General features: G+C 43.0%; 1 non-coding gene across 2 annotated transcripts in view; it reads right to left on the bottom strand.

Annotated features, from left to right (window-relative positions):
• Nucleotides 1-19,014, bottom strand: part of LOC106634235 (uncharacterized) — a 147,243-nt gene that overhangs the window by 22,980 nt on the left and 105,249 nt on the right. For both annotated transcript variants that reach the window (XR_001337609.5, XR_010111093.1), the window contains one exon: nucleotides 9,698-9,773. This is a non-coding gene — a transcript (uncharacterized LOC106634235). The remainder of the gene's footprint in view (nucleotides 1-9,697; nucleotides 9,774-19,014) is intronic.

Raw genomic sequence — 19,014 nt, 5'->3', positions numbered from 1 at the left:
AGCTTTGTAGATCATGTCTATTTATTACTTCAAAAATACCTGCCACCTCAGTGACAGCCACGTGCCACAGACAGCATCTGTGAATGTGCAATGCTAGTCACAGTAAAATAAACTAGATACCTCATCTCTAAGTTGGGCAACCCTTTCAAGTATTTTACAACAGATAACTAGCAAAGTTCTGTGTGATACAAAATGTCTTCACCAATACTTCTTCCCCTTCTGTTACAGAATACTCCAAAATGTATTGCATATGTTAAAGTTTTTTGTGTTTATTTCATTGGTTCATTTTGTTTTGAAAGTTAGCCTCTTCACTGCCGTCCTCTAAAACTTTGTACCCTCTGAGGACAACATCTTAGTAATGATAGCTTGCCTGTGAAAGGAATAGGAAATGAAAGTCACTTTGGACCTGTCTCTGTAGGATTATACTGGGATTCCTTTTATACTCTGGTCAAATTGGCTGCCACATCTAGGGTTGCACTGATACTGTTCTCTCACAGACCACTGTTCTTGTTACAGAAGTCACTTTGCATTAAACCTATCTTCTCCAGTCCATCTTTCTTTTAGAGGTTCACGAGGAAAGTGGTCCCGGATGTGTTCCATTACTGAGTGAAATTAGCAAATTCCATAAGATGTTCCTAACACCTTCCACATGTTAGAAACATCAGCACAGCAATCCAACTATGGAGTAAACCTCCCACACTGTCTCATTTCTCCCAATATTTATTTCTTCAATTCTTTAGTGATGTTTTCAAGGCATCTTCCAGCTGCATTTGCTGACTCAAGAATACATCTTAGTTTACTCATCAGTTTGCGTTCTACACATTAGTTTGCAGCTGTTGCCACTACAACAGAAATAACAAGTGTTGGCTGGGCGAGGTGGCTCACGCCTGTAATCACAGCACTTTGGGAGGCCGAGGCAGGCAGATCACCTGAGGTCAGGATTTCGAGACCAGCCTGGCCAACCAACATGGTGAAAACCCATCCCTACTAAAAATACAAAAATTAGCTGGGTGGGGTGGCGTGTGCCTGTAATCCCAGCTACTCAAGAGGCTGAGGAGGGAGAATCGCTTGAACCCAGGAGGCGGAGGTTGTGGTAAGCCAAGACGGCACCAATGCACTCCATCCTGGGCAACAGAGCAAGCCTCCTTCTAAAAAAAAAAACAAAAAACAAAAAACAAAAAAACAAGCATTTCCTTCATAGCATATAGCTTTTCACCTTTTACTGTTAAATAAGAAATCTTTTTCAATACAGGCTTCAAACAGTGATCATCAAATTTATTGTGATTGTGGTAAAGTGCTGGATTGAAAATGATTAATGAATGGCTCTAAACATTCAAATTATAAAAATTTACTTTCATATTCTAGATAACACATTTTTCAATGTTTTACAAATAGTGTTCACTTCACACCAGCTTTAATTGATAGCACAAGTTGCAATACATATTTAACTTGAGTTTCATTGTTAATGGTAGAGAATGTAAATTCATATTTCAAGCAGGTTTGGGTTTTTTTTTTTTTTTGGTCATTTTAATTCTTGTGTGTATGTGACTTTTTGCCAGAACAGATTCTATTCATATTGTTCTGCCTCATAATGTGGCCAAAAAAGAGCATGCATCAGTATTATCTGCAGCAAGCAGTTTCTCTACAGGTTTATTGAAAGCTATTTATCCACTTCATGGAGGTTGGTTTTGTTAAAAACAAGATGAATCCACTTACCCAAGCTCACAGATTTTGCAATTTGTCCAAAGGCTCTGAATGCAAGTGAATGATTACAGGGGCTGCTGTCATCCCCTGCACACAGGGGCACATTCTCCTCTCAAGGTAACTCATGTGTTGGATGAGACATGAGACCAGTGACATGAGGATCAAATGTAAGCAGCAGTGTCATTCCATATACTGAATGTCAGCCACACTGAAGTTCTTTCTTATTGTTTTAGATTTTTAAAAAAGATCTTTTAATACACCTTTCTTCATAGTAATGGATCATCTTGAGCACATGAGATGTGTCTACCCTTCTCCAGAGACCACCATTCCTAACTCAGCTCCCTCCCTGATAAATAAATAGCAATATATGAATTATTTATTCCACAAATATGGACTTGTTAGCTAAAACCCAAATCTGTTTCTTCTCCTTCCTAACACTCAGGAACTACATTTCCTAGTCTTTCTTATGGCTTATGTGGCCATGAGACTGAATTCCAGCCAATGGAATGTGCTCCTTCTAGACACAGGCCATGAAACCTCCCATGCCATCTTCCTCCCCATTCTCTGTATTACTACATCTGCTGTCAATGTCTAAAGCAAAGTTGGAAGCCATATTTTGAAGAGAACAGAGTCTCCATCTGTTTGGGCTCCTGAATGACTCTGTGGAGCAGAGCGCTACTCCCACCCCTCCGTCATCAGTTGAACTTTACATGAGTGAGAAATAAACTTGCATTATGTTAAGTCACTAATATATTGAGAGTCTATCTGTTACCGAAGCCAGAGTTAATTTAATTAATACACTTCTTATGTTTAAGATGTTTTGATAGATGTTATGAGGGCTGCAAAAACAAACAGAAATAATCTTGACCTCAAGAATATAACTAACACACATATGCAAATAATCATATTATGAATCAGTCCAGAGCACAAGCACCATGTGAGTGGCCCAAATTAAGCACAATGGCAGTTTAAGCAAAGAGAACAATTGTTCTAGCTACTGTAGTAAGAAAACGTTTCATGGAGGCCTTTGCGATGGCCTTTGGAGGAAACAGATTTCAGTAGACAGAGTTAAGAAGGGATTTTCTCAGAAAAGATAGGTATGAATATCCTCTTTGAACTGGAACCTTGAATGCCCAAGCTAAGGTGTTTGCAATTGATCCTGCAGGCAGTGAAGAGCCAACAAGACATTTTGAGCTGGGGAAGATGTAGTCCCAACAGTACATTAGAGAGAGAAAAGAAGGTAGACTAGAGGAAGCACAGAAGACCTGTGTGTTTATGAGATTGATTTGGAAGCAACCACAGTGGTCAGCCTGGTGTTAACAGTTAAAAGCTCAAGCTGTGGGTCAGCTGACCTGCTTGTGAATCCTAGCTCTTCCATTTGTCAACTATACAGACCTTGGATAAGCTACTTTACTAAGCCTCAGTTTCCCCATGTGCAAAAGGTGGATAATAATAGAAGGTACTCCCTAAGATTAATATGAACGGTGAGATAATGCATCTAAAGTATGCAGCGCAGTGCCCAGCCAAGAGTAAACACTTCATAAACAATTGTCATTATCATTGGTATTCCCAATGTGAGATAATGGGGACCTGAGCTAAATTTGTCAGTGGTCATGGAAAAGAGGGCTGAATGCAGAGACATGCAGGGAAGGCAGATGAATCAAAAATAACTCCAAAGTTTGGTCTCAGTTGCTTAGAACCTTCTCCCACTGGAAAGATGGACTGGTTTTGTAAGGCAAAACAAAACTGCATTTTTAGACAAGCCAAGTTTGAGGTATGAAGGGGAAGCTAGAGGCATTTGCAGACAAAGTAGAAGAAGGCAGTAGAGGGGAGAATTTGAAGAAGTGAAACGAATTATTGGAGAAAGATTCCAAATGAGAAAGGAGCAGATGAGACCAACACATAGGTTAGGGTCTTGTCTGAAGGGAGATGAAGACACATACTCCTCTTTCCTTCTTCTGAGATAAAAGAGAAAGAAAAGAAAAAGGGAAGGAAAGATCTAGAAAAACTATGATATATGAAACAGAAAAGTTGAAGTAGCTAGTGGAACCTGACCTTGGCTTTTTCTGAAAAACTAGTGGTGTGGTCATCTGCTTGCAGTAGACACGGGGGCAGAGGTCTTAGCACAGGAAGCAACCACCACTTAACACTCACCATCTTCAATGTTCACCGAAGACCCGTGCCTATAAGACCCTGGGCTCTGTGCTCTGCAGAGAGAATTTTTAAAGGACACTGTTTTTAATGGGAGTTTTTGAATGATCAACTGCTTGTGGCTTACAAGGATGGCAAACACTCACTGTCCTCGGAAGACTAGATTTAAGTTAAAGGTCCAAATTGGCTTTCTGTGCTCTGATGTTGATGGGCAGAATCAACCCCAAGGGCATGGCCCATTAGAGTGTTTGCCGACTGAGACCATGCTGTAATTTGATCTTAGTGATCCCAGGGAAGCTACCAAGGGACTAAAGTCTAGTTTGCACAATTGGTGCTTAAAAAAATTAAAATTAAAATCCAAAAAGATGGTGGGCTGGTGAGCACACCCATAGGGCAAGCCCCTGCCTCCCTGCACCAGCGCACCTGAGCCAACGCCCATAGGCCCATCACTGACTTCTCATACTCTAGGCTGCTCCAATGCATCCTTTCACTTGATTTCATCTTTGGACAATGTGATTGAGGAGAGAGGGAGGTGCCTGTGGGGTAGATACCCTTAGAGACGGTCCTGCCTGGCTGCCAGAGCTAAGTTTCAGCCAAAGTTGAACTTGAGCAACTCAACTTGGAAGCTCCTAGGTTGAAGACCTCCAGCCGGGAGGAACAGTCACCCCACCAGAAGACACAGGTCACATGAGAACCTTCCTAATGAAGTGAAGCCTTGTTTATTTTTCCCTGATGGAGGTAACTGCATGTGACATTTCTCTGAATCATTTATTTATATCTTTTCTTCTTTTTCAGCATAAGAAATTAAACAGATGGGAAAATCATGCTTAAAGAGTTTTCTTATTACTCCTGGCAGTCTTTGGCTTTGGGCAACTGGTCAGCATCTTTCCCTGGCTAGAAATAATGCCTGGAAGTGTTTATACCGCCTTCAGCTTTACAGAGGACAAGCAGGGACTGCATTTTCCCCATTTGTTCCCTTCATCAAAGTCTTTGTCCAAGTCCTAGTATACAGATGTGTTCTTGAGGCCCTGAACCCCACTCAGAAGCTTTTTTGTTTAATTTGATTCTTCTTGTTGACATTAGGAATGCCTTTGAACATGTCTCTGTCCCCATCTTCTAGCTGGAATCCAGAGTTCCTTGTTAGGAGGTTGGACATGGATGAAAACCTCCCTGATGGTGAACACAGCTGGGAACATGTGCAACTGAGGAGAGGACAGATGGGAGGTGGGGGTGGACTAAGAGAGGGCAGTTCCTTCTGCCGTCATGGAGGAGATGCCCGATGGTACAGCATGTTGTACCCATATCTTTATAGGTGCAAGCCCCGGGAAGATGCATCTAGGGGCTGTCTACGGAATCAGGAGCCTACTGTGACTCCCAAGAGGATCGGCTTCTCCAAAGCTCAAGCCAGACCTGAACCCCCAGGATATGCCACCCTTGAATATTTGTTCTCTGCTGCTAGGGTAGAGTTTACATTCAGAAGACAGAGTTAAGAAAGGTGACAAAACCGGAAGAAGAATGGGATGTGACTTGGGCACGGAGACTTTGGGAGTTCCAAGTATTGATTGAAGTTCAGGTGGCACCAGGATTGAGAATGGGGTCCAAGCGGACATCCCAGCTCCCTACCCCACATCCTGCTTCCTATCTGTGAAACTAGGGTTCCCTGTCCACATCATCATCTTCTGTCCCCACTGAGAATGAAAGCAACACCACAGCAGTACATTGCTCCCTGGGGTACTCTTTCTGTCACCCTCTGATATTTGACCGGAATTCCCTTATCATACCCCACATCCCAGCCCGGGTACAGTGTCCCTTTTTACAAACTCCCACAGTACCCAAAACTTAACACACATTGTATTGCAATATACCTGTTTAGGTCTTTCTTCATCACTAGACTATACGCTCTGAAATCAGTAATTGTCTTTTGCTGGGCTTATCACACCTGACTCATGAGAGAAGAGAGTTGAGACCTCCAAGTCCCACACAGGCATATGACATGGCAGATAGGACTCGAGTCGCTGTGTCCTATGCTGTCCTTCCTGACCCTGGAGGTTCCAAGTATTTGATTGGAAAGCAGACACGTTACTTTCAGCATGGCACACCCCATTGGCTCTCACACCTGTCTTTTCTTTGCAGTTGCTCCCTTGGACGATTTGAAGCCCTCTCTCCTCTAAGGGTTCTCAATGGATCAGAACCATTTTAGCAATTTGTGTGCTTCATTTGTCATAGTGACTGGGGGATGTCCTACTGATATTTATTTGGTGGGGGCAAAGAAGGCTCGACATCTTGCAATGCCTGGGACAATTCCCTACAGAGAAGAGTCATCCACATAATGCCTGATGTTCAAGTGTTTCACCAGGGCTTCATGTAGGTAAAATCTCTGTTCTGTTTTACATACAAACACAAAGCATTCCTTGGAAGGTTTTTAAATATGCTGAATTTTCCAGGAATGCGACTACCATATCAACAGAGAGAGGGTTGTATTTTGTTTGCCAAGAGTCAATCACTATTTGGGACACCATGTTACTGAGAGCAGTTCCCCTTGTACAGTGCTTGAGTGGCCAACATAGCTCACTTGAGCAGGCTGCATTTCTATCTGTTTCTTTCTCAGGGAGGTGGCATAGTTGCCCAGGTATCAAGTTGGGCATCATATTTTCTACTTTATTCCTGCCTGAGCACTTACCTATGGAAACACATACTGTTTTATTATAAATAACTTTCTATTTATTTTTAAGTCAGAGCATTATGTCAACCTTTTAAAAATAATATGTGTAGAGAGGTTATATGATTAGTTATAACCTCTCTATGATTAATTACAACAGAATTATAATTCTGTTCTGGATTGAGTTGTGTCTCCCAAAAAAGATATGCTGAAGTTCTAACCCCCAGGACCTCAGAACATATTTATTTGGACATTGGGTCTTTACCGAGACAATCAAATCAAAATGAGGTCATTAGGATAGGCCTTAATGCAAGACAAAGGGTGTCCATATTAAAAAGGGAAATTTGGACATAGAAACACACATAGAAGGAGGATGGTATAAAAAGACACAGGGAGAAAACAGTCATCTACAAGCCAAGGAGAAAGGCCTGGAATAGACTCTCACAGCCTCAGAAGAAACCAACCTTGATGACATTTATGACAAGACTTACAGCCCCCAGAACTTTGAGACAATACATTTCTGTTGTTTAAGCCAGCAGTCCCCAACCATTTTGGCACCAGGGACCAGTTTCATGGAAGACAATTTTTCCGTGGGATGGGGTTGGGCAGGGGATGGTTTGGGGATGAAACTGTTCCACCTCAGATCATCAGGCATTAGTTAAAATCTCATTAGCGTGCAACCTAGATCCCTCACATGTACAGTTCACAATAGGGTTTTCGCTCCTATGAGAATATAATGCCACTGCTGACTGGACAGGGGACAGAGCTCAGGTGGTAATGCTTGCTTGCCCACCACCTACTGCCTGCTGTATGGCCCAGTTCCTAATAGGCCACATACTGGTACCAGTCCATGGCCCAGGGGCTGGGGACCCCTGGTTTAAGCCACCCAGTCTGTGATACTTTGTTATGGCTGCCCAAGCAACTAATACAATTTCATTCCAGAAAAGTGAGGTGTGAAATGTGTTATACAAAGAGGACACTGGGTATGATGTGGTTGAGAACAATTGCTCTATTCAGACTGTCAAGCAGAGCTGCTGAAAATGGCCCCAAACAGCAATAATAATACAAAAATCAGGCTTGGTTTGGCAAAGGACAACACCATAATGGGTAATTTCAGTGTCAGAAGTAATCAAAGTATTAAATATCTAGCAAAAGAAAAGAAAAGTAAGCCTCCAACTATGGAGACTTCCTGAACTTGAGAGGGATTGACCACAAAGTTATTAAAGTTTAAAAAGAAAGAAAGAAAACCTATTTCATACTTGGAGAAAGCTCTTAAAACTCTTCTTGCTGTGGACAAATAGCCCCACTTAATGTGTGTATGGATTTTCACTGTTTCTGAAGCACTTCATGTACTTTGTTCCATTAAACTGTTACAATAGTCCCAAGAGGTAGGCAGAGCAGATGAAACTATTCTCATTTTATATATGAGAAATCTGTGGCTGTTAGAGTGATTTGCTCAATGTCAAATAAACATGACATTTTTCTTTATTAACTAAAATTATTTTGGCTGCAAGAAATAGCCACCAATATCAATGTGAGTAACTTACACATAAAATAATTTGATACTACAGTTACCCCCAGCCAAGGAAGCCATGAGCAATTGGCCTTGGGAAGACTGGAGCCACAGTTCTTCCAGGGCTTTCTTCACCCATGCAGCTGCTATGTAGATGACTCCACAGCCCGCCTCCATGATCTGACTCCCTGATTGAATTTCAGATTTCCAGATGAGAATCTGACTGATCATTCAGGCATCTAACCCTGTGCCAAACAATTGTGCCCAGGGCAGGGAGGTCATGTAGTATCAGCAAGGCCTATAGGGTTTTGATCTTATGGTTTAGGGGGAAGTTTCTAGAGAGAGGAAAATCCTTATGTAAATGAACAAGTCCAGAGAAAATCCATCCTTCTGGGCACTCAACACACTCTAACCTTCCTATGCATCCAGATATGCCCCCGGGTAACACAGTGCAGAACAAACAGGTACAAGCACACACACCCACTTGCCGGGAGAAACAACTACAGGTATATCCAGCTAACAGTCCATCCATGGGCTAACAGTTCATCTAACATCATTCCTTTTCTTCCTGGGCTCACAGATTAGCTCATTTCCTAGTCTCTGGGGGAACTAGATGTGGCCTGTGACCAAGTTCTAGCCAGTGGAATATGAGCAAAAGTGTTGAGCATCACTTCTAAGTCTTATCTGCTTTGCTCTTTCCCCTTCACAGACTTGATGCATATTAATATAGTGACCTTGGCAGATTCTGTATATTATGGGGAAAAAACAACATTGAAGGAGCCTGGGTCCCTGAGTCACTTCTCGGAGGAGAGGCACCAGCAGATCAGGGACATATTTGGAATTTAGGAAAGCAAGAAATAAATTTCTATGGTGTTTGAGCCCTAACACATCTTGGGTTTGGTTTTATGGCAGCTAGTGTTACCTTAGGCAATGCAGAGGATGATGCTCAGGACACACTTTTCAGAATGTTATCAAACTCCAGTTTGTGTTTGTTCCTTACCCCTCATTCCATCACAGTCATTTCTCCCTACTAGAAACCCTATGGACTCCATCACCATCATTATAAATCATATAAAGGAATAGGGAGACAGAAAGAAGAAACAATCCTAGATATGCACACCTGACTTGGTAACTCTGCATCTTTTGCTCATGGGGATTCCTTTTTCTCTGGGAACCACAGAAATGGGCTGCTGGCAGCCATGTTTATCCTGCATGAAATTGCCTCCTGAGGGCTGACTGGTATAGGAACAAATTCCTGACCTAAAAGGGCCAATCAACTTCTCTCTTCTAGGAATCTGAAATTTGAATGAGAGAAAGAGATGATGAGATGAGGACTAATCACATTAATAGCAAAGTTCCTGGGGAAAGAGCTATTAACTCCTGAGGCTGACATCACTAGAAGAGCATAGTTACTGTCTTTCTCCAGTTGACTCATTCAACTCTTCCCTGAATTAAATGATTTGCCAAGCAACTTTCTAATAAATTTCTGTTAATGCTTAAACTTTTTGAGTTTTTAAAAATTGCAACCAGAAGAACTCTATCTAATGAAGAAAGTAGTTCCAGAAGAAGGGATTTGTTGATCTTCACAGTACCCAAAAGAGGTGCTCTTCAACCATTCGCTCATTCATTCATTCATCCATATATTTAAAGAATATTTATTGGGCTCCTACCTTATGCCAGGCATATTGTGCTAGATGTTGAGGATTCAATGATGAATCTGGTCTCTGCTGTCCTGATGCTTGCAGCCTAGGAGGAAAAGGAGCATTGGTTGGATAATCTCTCTCATGAATGTGCAGGTTTTGAAAGAAAGATTCAGGTCTATGAAAGAGAATAGCAAAGGATAGAATCTAGACTTGCGGACATGAAGAAACAACACTTGCACTAACTACTGAATACCTAGTAGGCATTGACTCCTAGGACAAAGCAATACTTTACCCAAATCTTTACAAAACTCTGTGATGGGAGCTTAAATAGAAGTACACAGGGAGTACCATGTGGCCCAACAGAAGTATTTTAATTTCTCTGAAAGCAATGGAAAAGGTGTCTCACAGTAGATGAGATTTTAGTTGAGGACAAAGAGGTTTTCAAAGAAGAAAACGGGGTAGGACATTCCAAGCAGAGGAGAAAAAGCATGTGCAGAGGCATGAAGGTATCGAAGTGTCAGAACAAATAGTTCTGTGTGGCCATAGGATTCAGGTGAAGGATATTTGTGAGTGAGCATTTCAGTAAAGAAGCTCGAGGGCCAGGTCAGGAAGGGCCTCATCTAGGTCATGCTAAAGCAGTACGATTTTATCCTGTAGGGATAAAATCCCCACAGTGGGGAGCCCAAGAAAGACGAACACAGGGAAGTGTTACAATAAGATGATTTGGAAAGTTCATTCCAGGTTTTCTGAAAAACAGATTCAACCTGGGAGAGAATGGAAGATGACAGGACAATTAGGAACTATGGACTGCCTCTGCCGTGTGAACAGCTGTTATCTGCTAAATGATCCACTAGAGACCTGAGGTCTACTATAATCTCAGCATTCATTGGTAAAGAAACAGTTTGAAGTGTAACAGTTTGAAGTGTCTCCCCAAGCCTTCCTCTCCTACCTCACTCATTGCCGCCATCTTGGTTGGCCCAAACTGCCTCAGGTGTGGCTTGTTGTGTGGCTCCTAACTGGTCTCTCTTGATGTAATCTGCCCTTTTAATCTCTCTACTCACAGCCAGCTGGTTATGCTCCTGGGACCTCTCAGCTGATCACGTTCCCTCAACTCAGGGAGCTATCTGCTGCCTAAGGGTCAAGCCATAGTCCTCTCTTCCCCACCACTAGCCTCTCACCCTTTGCTCACTGACTCTTCTTTACCTACGTTGTCTTTAATTATCACCTCACCCCCAAAGGAAACATTGTCCTTATTTTATAGTCTCAGATAGGCCAAGTCACAGGTCACAGATAAAAGGCTACAGGCTCGTAAATTGTGGAATCACATTTTGAATTTAGACCTAGCTGACTCCGAGGCCCATGTCCTTTCTATTTGGGAATGCTAATGCTGAACTCCTGTTCTCCACAGAAACAGAACCAGCAGGATACAAGAACTGGCTTATGTGATTCTGGAGGCTGAGAAGTACCAGCATCTACTGTCAGCAGGTTGGAGATCTGGGAAAGCCTATGGTGTGATTCAGTTTGAATCCAAAATCCTGAGAACCAGGAGAGCTGATGGTATAAATCCTAGTCCAAGGGTCAAAAAAGATGAGATGTGTTATCCACACTAAAGCAGACAGGCAGGAAGCAAAAGAGACCGAATTCCTCCTTCCCCTTCCTTTTGCTCTATTGAGGCCCTCAGCAGATGAGATGGTGCCCACCCACATTGGGGAGTGCCATCTACTTTATGGAGTCCATCAATTCAAATGCTGCTCTTATCTGAAAACACCCTCACAGACACACACAGAAATGATTCTTAATCTGGGTATCCTGAGGCCTGTCAAATTTACACATAAAGTTTTCCACCACAACTCCAACCCTTGTCAACTTGAGCACCCATACACATCTCCTTAAACCATACTTAATCTCCAAATAAAGGTAATAATGAGGTCATAATTCCACCTAATATGATACAATCATCCTGCATACAACCAAAAATACACTGACTCCTTCCCCAGAAGAGGAAGTAAAGTCCTTGAGTGATATTTACTCTTTCCCTTGATACCCCTAATTTAAACACTGTGGTGTGAAATTAATACTTACATACTATGACAAAAATCAGTGGATCTTATGTTGCATGGTAAGGGAACAGGAGAGGAAAGAAAACAAAGATACACACACATGCACACACACACATACACACACACACACATTCATAGCAGAATGAGGAGGAAATATTTGTGGCCGTTAAGTCCATTTCTGTAACTAGTTACATTGTCGTAGCTGGTATTAATAATCACTTTCTTCCATTGCCCATTCTGTTTTCCCTTTGCCTTCAGAAAGCACCTCAGCTGGTTATGGTTCTTTACCCAGTGGGGTGACCCAAACATTCATTCCCCAAAGGTCTGGGCCATTACTAGCCCAGCCTGGATTGGACTGTTGTCATTTTCCATTGACCTTAATCACAGGACATAGTAATACTAAGAGATACCAGAAGGTATCTCCTATAATCCAGTCATACTCTTCCTTACCTTCACTGTGGAGCTATAGTACAATTTCTCCTTGGTAATCAGGACCAATCACCCAGCCAATAACACAACTTCCTTGCCTGTGGTTTTTGAGGCATGAGGAGCCCCAAGTGGCTAGGTGGCAGTCTTGACTTTCTATTCAATGGAATCATCGCTGTGTCTCTTGGTGGAAGCATTCCTTCCTCCAGAAATAAGACCTCTAGCCCAGCAGAGCATAAAGTCATAAGAATAAGAAGCAAAATTTTGCTAGTGGGTAATAGTGAGTCACTCCAATTTCCTTGGACCCAAGAATCCTGGCTATCAGAGAAGTAGTATCATGTATTAGATGCTGATACAAAGCATAGAGAGCCTTCTGGAGAACCTTGCCCTAACTCTGCAAGGTATTACCACCTAGCTGACACGATAACTGCATCTACAAAAGGCCATTCCACTGTTCTATCAAGTTAGCTGCTTCAGGATGGTGGAGAACATGGTAGGAAGAGTGAATTCCATAAGCATGGGCACATTGCCACACATCCCTTGCTGTGAACTGAGTTTCTTAATCAGAAGCAATGCTGTGTAGAATATCATGGTGGTGAATAAGGCATTCTGTAAGTCCATGGATGGTAGTATTGGCAAAAAAGCTTTATGCAGGCAAAACACATTTGTATCTAGAATAAGTATCTATTCCAGTAAGAACAAAATGTTTACCCTTCCATCATAGAAGCAGTCCAATGTAATCAATCTGTCATCAGGTACTTGGCTGATCACCCCAGAGGATGATGCCATATCAAGGGCTCAGTGTTGGTCTCTGCTGCCAGCAGACAAGGCACTCAGCAGTGGTCATAGCCAGGTCAGCCTTGGCAAATGGGAATCTATGTTGCCGAACCCATGCACAACCTCCACCCTTGCCACCATGGCCACTTTGCTCAGGACTTCACTGGGAAATTACAAGGGTGGCTGGAAAAAGTATGGCAGGTATTCATAGAACAAGTCATCCTACCCATTGATTATTAAAGTCCTACTCTGCTGAGGTCACCCTTTGGTGAGCATTCATACGGATACAAATATATTCGCTTTTTTCACCTATTTATAGAGGTATGTCCACCTACGTCTTCCACATATTTGTCACTAATCTTCTAATCACGTTTCTTCCAAGTTCCTGACCATCCAGTCAGGATGACCCCAGCCTATGAATCAGTATATAATTGCATGTCTGGCCATTTCGCCTTCCAAGTAAAGTGAACCATCAGAAGTGTGGCTCAGATTTCTGCCCAATGGGAGGATTTCCCTTCACCACTGTCCTTCAGGGGTGGCCCAGAGAGGGGCTGCAGAGCTGCAGCCATCCGCTTTCAGGTGGTGCCTGGATATTGTGCAGAACTATCTGTAAACCAGGCCTGGGTCCTCTCTTCCCCTCTCAACTGATGCCCAACATGTAGCCATAGGGAAACTCCCATGAAGCTGGGAGAAGGAGAAAAGGCATAACAGGGGTGGAACCACAGGCATTTGGGTCACTTTTTCATGTAACTTACTTGTGTTTTCAGGGCCCACTTGGGACCAATCATATATACCACTTCATTTGATCATGGAGTGTTTCTTTACTTGCCCAACTCTATGGCTTGATGGGTCAGACAATATCCAAACCATGATGGGCAGCTCTGGTTTCATGATAACTTGGTGGCCTGTGGTTACATGGTCAGTCTCTATTAAGGCCCAGTAGCAGGCCAAGAGCTGTCTCTCAAAAGAAGAGTAATTACCTTCAGATAATGGCAGGGCCTTGCTCCAAAATTTTAAAGCCCTGTGCTGCAATTTGCCTACAAGGGCCTGCCAAAAACTCCAAACAGCATCCCCATCTGCCACTGACACTTCAAAGGCCATTGGATCTGCTGGATCATATGGCCTGAGTAGCACAGCAGCAGGCACAGCAGCTGGGATCTAGTGCAGTGTTTTCTTTTTCTAGGTCCCACTCAAAGCTAGCAACTTTTTAGGTCACTTGGGTAAATGGCCACTATCTGGTTAAGTGTATCATAATCCACTGTCATTCTCTATGATCTGTCTTCTGCACAGGCCAAATAGGAAAGTTGAATGGAGATATAGTGGGAATCACTACCCCTGCATCTTTCAAGTCCTTCATGGTGGCACTAATCTCTGCAATCCCTCCAGGAAAGCAGTATTGCCTTTGATTTATTATTTTTCTAGGTAGAGAACATTCTAATGGCTCTCAGCCTTTCCTACCATAATAGTTCTCACTCAGCATGTTCAGGGAGGCATTGTGAGGATTCTGTCAGCTGCCAGCTGGCAGAATCCATTCCAGTGAATTCTGGAACTCGGGGAATAACCACAGGATGGATTAAGAGGCCTACTCAACCCAGTGGAAGATGGACCTGAGTTAAAACTCCATTGATCACTCGACCTTGATAATCCATACAGAAGTTTGAGGTCTCTCCATTCAGAGCCAATGATATGGTTTAGCTGTGTCCTCATCCAAATCTCATCTTGAATTGTAGCTCCCATAATTCCCACGTGTTGTGGGAGGGATCTGGTGGGAGGTAGTTGAATCATGGGGCAGGTCTTTCCCATGTTGTTCTTGTGATAGTGAATAAGTCTTAGGAGATCTGATGGTTTTATTAAGGGGAGTTCCCCTGCACATGCTCTCTTGCCTGCCACCATGTAAGATGTGACTTTGTTCCTCCTTCCCTTTCTGCCATGACTGTGAGGCCTCCTCAGCATGTGGAACTGTGAGTCAGTTAAACCTCTTTCCTTTATAAATTACCTAGCCTTGGGCATGTCTTTATTAGCAGCTAGAGAACAGACTAATGCAGTAAATTGTTACCAGTAGAGTGGGGTGCTGCTATAAAGATACCCGAACATGTGGAAGCAACTTTGAAACTGCTATCAGGCAGAGGTTGGAACAGTTTGGAGGGCTCAGAAGAAGATAGGAAAATGTCAGAAAGTCTGGAACTTCCTAGAGACTTGTTGAATGGCTTTGACCAAAATGCTGATAGTGATATGGACAATAAAGTCCAGGCTGAGGTGGTCTCAGATGAAGATGAAGAACTTGTTGGAAACTGGAGTAAAGATCACTCTTGCTGTGCAGAGACTGGCAGCATTTTGTCCCTGCCCCAGAGATCTGTGGAACTTTGAATTGGAGAGAGATGATTTAGGGTATCTGACAGAAGAAATTTCTAAGCGGCAAAGCATTCAAGAGGAAGCAGAGCATAAGAGTGTGGAAAAATTTGCAGCCTGACAGTGCAATAGAAAAGAAAAAATCATTTTCTGGGGAGAAATTCAAGCCTGCTGCAGAAATTTGCATAAGTAACAAGGAGCCAAATGTTAATCACCAAGACAATAGGGAAAATATCCCCAGGGCATGTCAAAGACCTTCATGGCAGCCCCTCCCGTTATAGACCTAAAGCCTAGGAGGAAAAAATGATTTCCTGGGCCCTGTCCAGGGCCCCCCTGCTGTGTGCAGCCTATGGACTTGGTGCCCTGCATCCCAGCTGCTCCAGCCATGTCTAAAAGGGGCCAAGGTACAGCTCAGGCCATGGCTTCAGAGGGTGCAAGCCCCAAGCCTTGGTAGCTTCCAAATGGTATTTAGCCTGTGGGTGCACAGAAGTCAAGAACTGAGGTCTGGGAACCTTTGCTTAGATTTCAGAGGATGTATGGAAATGCCTAGATGTCCAGGCAGAAGCTTGCTGCAGGGGTGGGGCCCTCATGGACAACCTCTGCTAGGGCAGTGCAGAAGGGAAATGTGGGGTCAGAGCCCCCACACAGAGTCCCCACTGGGGCAGTAGCTAGTGAAGCTGTGAGAAGAGGGCCACTGTCCTACAGACCTCAGAATGGTAGATCCACTGACAGCTTGCATTGTCCCCCTGGAAAAGCCACAGACACTCAACACCAGTCCATGAAAGCAGCCAGGAGGGGAGCTGTACCCTGCAAAGCCACGGGGTGGAGTTGCCCAAGGACTCGGGAGCCCACCTTTTGCATCAGCATGACCTGGATATGAGACAAGAAGTCAAAGGAGATCATTTTGGAACTTCAATGTTTAATGACTGCCCTATTGGATTTCAGACTTGCATGGTGCCTGTAGCCTTTTCGTTTTGGCCAATTTCTCCCGTTTGAAACAGGTATATTTACCCAATGCCTGTACCCCCATTGTATCTGGGAATTACCTAACTTGCTTTTTATTTTACAGGCTCGTAGGTAGAAAGGACTTGCTTTGTCTCAGATGAGACATTGGACTGTGAACTTTTGGGTTAATGCTGAAATGAGTTAAGACTCTGGGGACTGTTGGGAAGGCATGATTGGTTTTGAAATGCGAAGATGTGAGATCCAGAAGGGGCCAGGGGCACAATCATATAATTTGGCTGTGTCCCCACTCAAATCTCATCTTGAATTGTAGCTCCCATAAACCCATGTGTCATGGGAGGGACCTGGTGGGAGGTAATTGAATCATGGGGGTGGGTCTTTCCCATGTTGTTCTCATGATAGTGAATAAGTCTCATAAGACCTGATGGTTTTATAAAAGGGAGCTCCCTGGCACATGCTGTCTTGCCTGCTGCCATGTAAAACATGACTTTTCTCCTCCTTCCCTTTCTGCCATGATTGTGAGGCCTCCTCAGCATGTGTAAGTGTGAGTCAATTAAACTTATTTCCTTTATAAATTACCTAGCCTCTGGTATGTCTTTATTAGCAGCATAAGAACAGATTAATACAGCCAGTGTCCAGCAGTCCCCAAAAGTTCTGATTATTTCCTTTTCCCTAAAATAATTACCTTTTTAAGGCTATATGTTCCTCTGGGGAAAGCTGGAAAAAAGATTAAACAGTATAAATTTTCTATAGTATAATGAGGGCTCTTCCTTGAGTGGGCCCAGTCTCACTCAAGGGGTTCTGAGTCTGTAAAAAGCTCAAGTATGGGAATTGATTGAGGGGTCATGAGTCTGTTTCTATGATTCAAATTAGACTTTTGTTCACTTGACCTATAACTTTTCTGCTTATACAGATCAAGTAAGAATTTAGTAGGCTTCCTATCTATTTCACTTATATGAGCACCATGATCAATTAGCTAATGCCAGAGTCTGCAGGAGTAGACTGTTCTGACTGCTGCTTTGACTCTGCTGTCCATTACGGTAACCCTGCCCACCTTACCTTTGGCTGTTTAGTGCCACTACCTGGTCCCTGCCACCCAATAATCCATTTATTCCCATTGTGTTTAGGTTCCCCAATTCAGTAACTGTGGTTCTTATTGTGAGGTCTGGTCTACAGAAAAGAGCAATCACAGAGGTCTTCAAGAATGCTGTGGCTCCTCTCACAAATTTACTCCTCACAGTATTGGTGAAATATATGTCTTCTACAGCCTCCCAGTGTGGGTGAGTAGATCCTAAATGACAAAACCACTCTAACACTCCAATCTCCCTAAGCCTTTGATTCCCTCCCTCTACATTAAACTAAGGTAGGTAGGTCATTTCCAATTTGCTCACAGTGGTACACCTTTGGATCTATGTTTCAGCCAATCAACCAACCAAACAAACTGTTAGAGCCCTTTCTAACTCCATGAACTGCAATATTAGATGCAAAATCTCTGCTTAGTGAGCCCATGTCAATAAATTCAGCCTGACCCAATTTTATGTTCCTTCCACAATTATCCCACACTTTTAGTATACAGCCCTACACATGTTCCATGGACTTCTGCCTACATTAATTTAAAAACTCAAGCAGTTCTTCTGACTATAAGTACTCTCTTGGGTCACACATGGCTCACCTTTAGGGGCCTGTTAGAACTTAAGTCAAGTTATAGGTCTGGAAGCAAAGAGGGATGGTGGGAGTGGGTCCTGAAGAGAATCAGCATTGTCTTCCAAGGCAACTGCCTCAAGTGAAGTCATTACAATTTCCTCAGGCAATGCAGGGTTAATCCTCCTGAGACCCAAGTGGACAGGCTGATACCACTGGGATGATGATGCCATTACCTGAGAGTGGGAAGGCCATGGCCACTGGGTTTGAGAAGGCCATTTCTGCTGGGGGTAAGGAGGTCAATTCCACTGGAGATGGGGAGACATCTGCCACTTGCGAAGCAAAATAATCAGAATTTAGGGGCTCAGTGTCCCCAGCTTCATCAAGGTCTTCCCGCACCTTCCTATCCCAATTTACAGGATCCCATTCTTTCTTAATCAATGCCCTCACTTTTACCCTGTGAGGCTGGGAGCTCAATTTGTGCTGTAATTCAGTCAGCTGAAAGATAAGGTTCTGTATTTGATTTTCAGCAATTTCAGCTCTGTGGCTACACATGATCAGGGTCTTTTTTAGGGCACACCAAGAAGCTCTTGAGTCATTTACGTAGCACTTGAACTGGGAGTCCCTGTTCAGCACGTCAAGTCCCTGAGCTCAGCTCATTAGGAACAACCAACCAATTCATTATATTTGTTCATTTTTCAGAAATATTTGTAAGTATTATATACAGATTCACCTAGATCCTTGCTTCTCATAGTTAGTTAAGCGTATTCTATGCAGCTATTTTGTGCATTTCTATAAACAGCTTACACCATGGACTGTCATTGCCCTCTTTACTACTGGAAATAGCATCATTAGTGTCTTTAATCAGATTAGAGATTCAATTTCAGAAACTCCAGAACTTATTTTAGAAAATTCATATTTAAAATTCTGGCCCTCTAGAACTACTCTCAGTATCAAAATCTGTATTAGGGTTCTCCAGAGAAACAGAACTCTCATGAAGGTCCTCTGGAAAACTCCAATATGGATTTTGATACTGACGTACATAAATACACTTATCACGAGGAGTTAGCTCACATGATTGTGGACATTGAGAAGCCCCAGGATTTGCTGTCTGCAAACTGAAGACCC

The sequence above is a fragment of the Pan paniscus genome, chromosome 22 (genome assembly GCF_029289425.2).
Source record: "Pan paniscus chromosome 22, NHGRI_mPanPan1-v2.0_pri, whole genome shotgun sequence".
NCBI lineage: Eukaryota > Metazoa > Chordata > Mammalia > Primates > Hominidae > Pan > Pan paniscus.
This window is presented reverse-complemented; position numbering and strand designations above follow the sequence as displayed.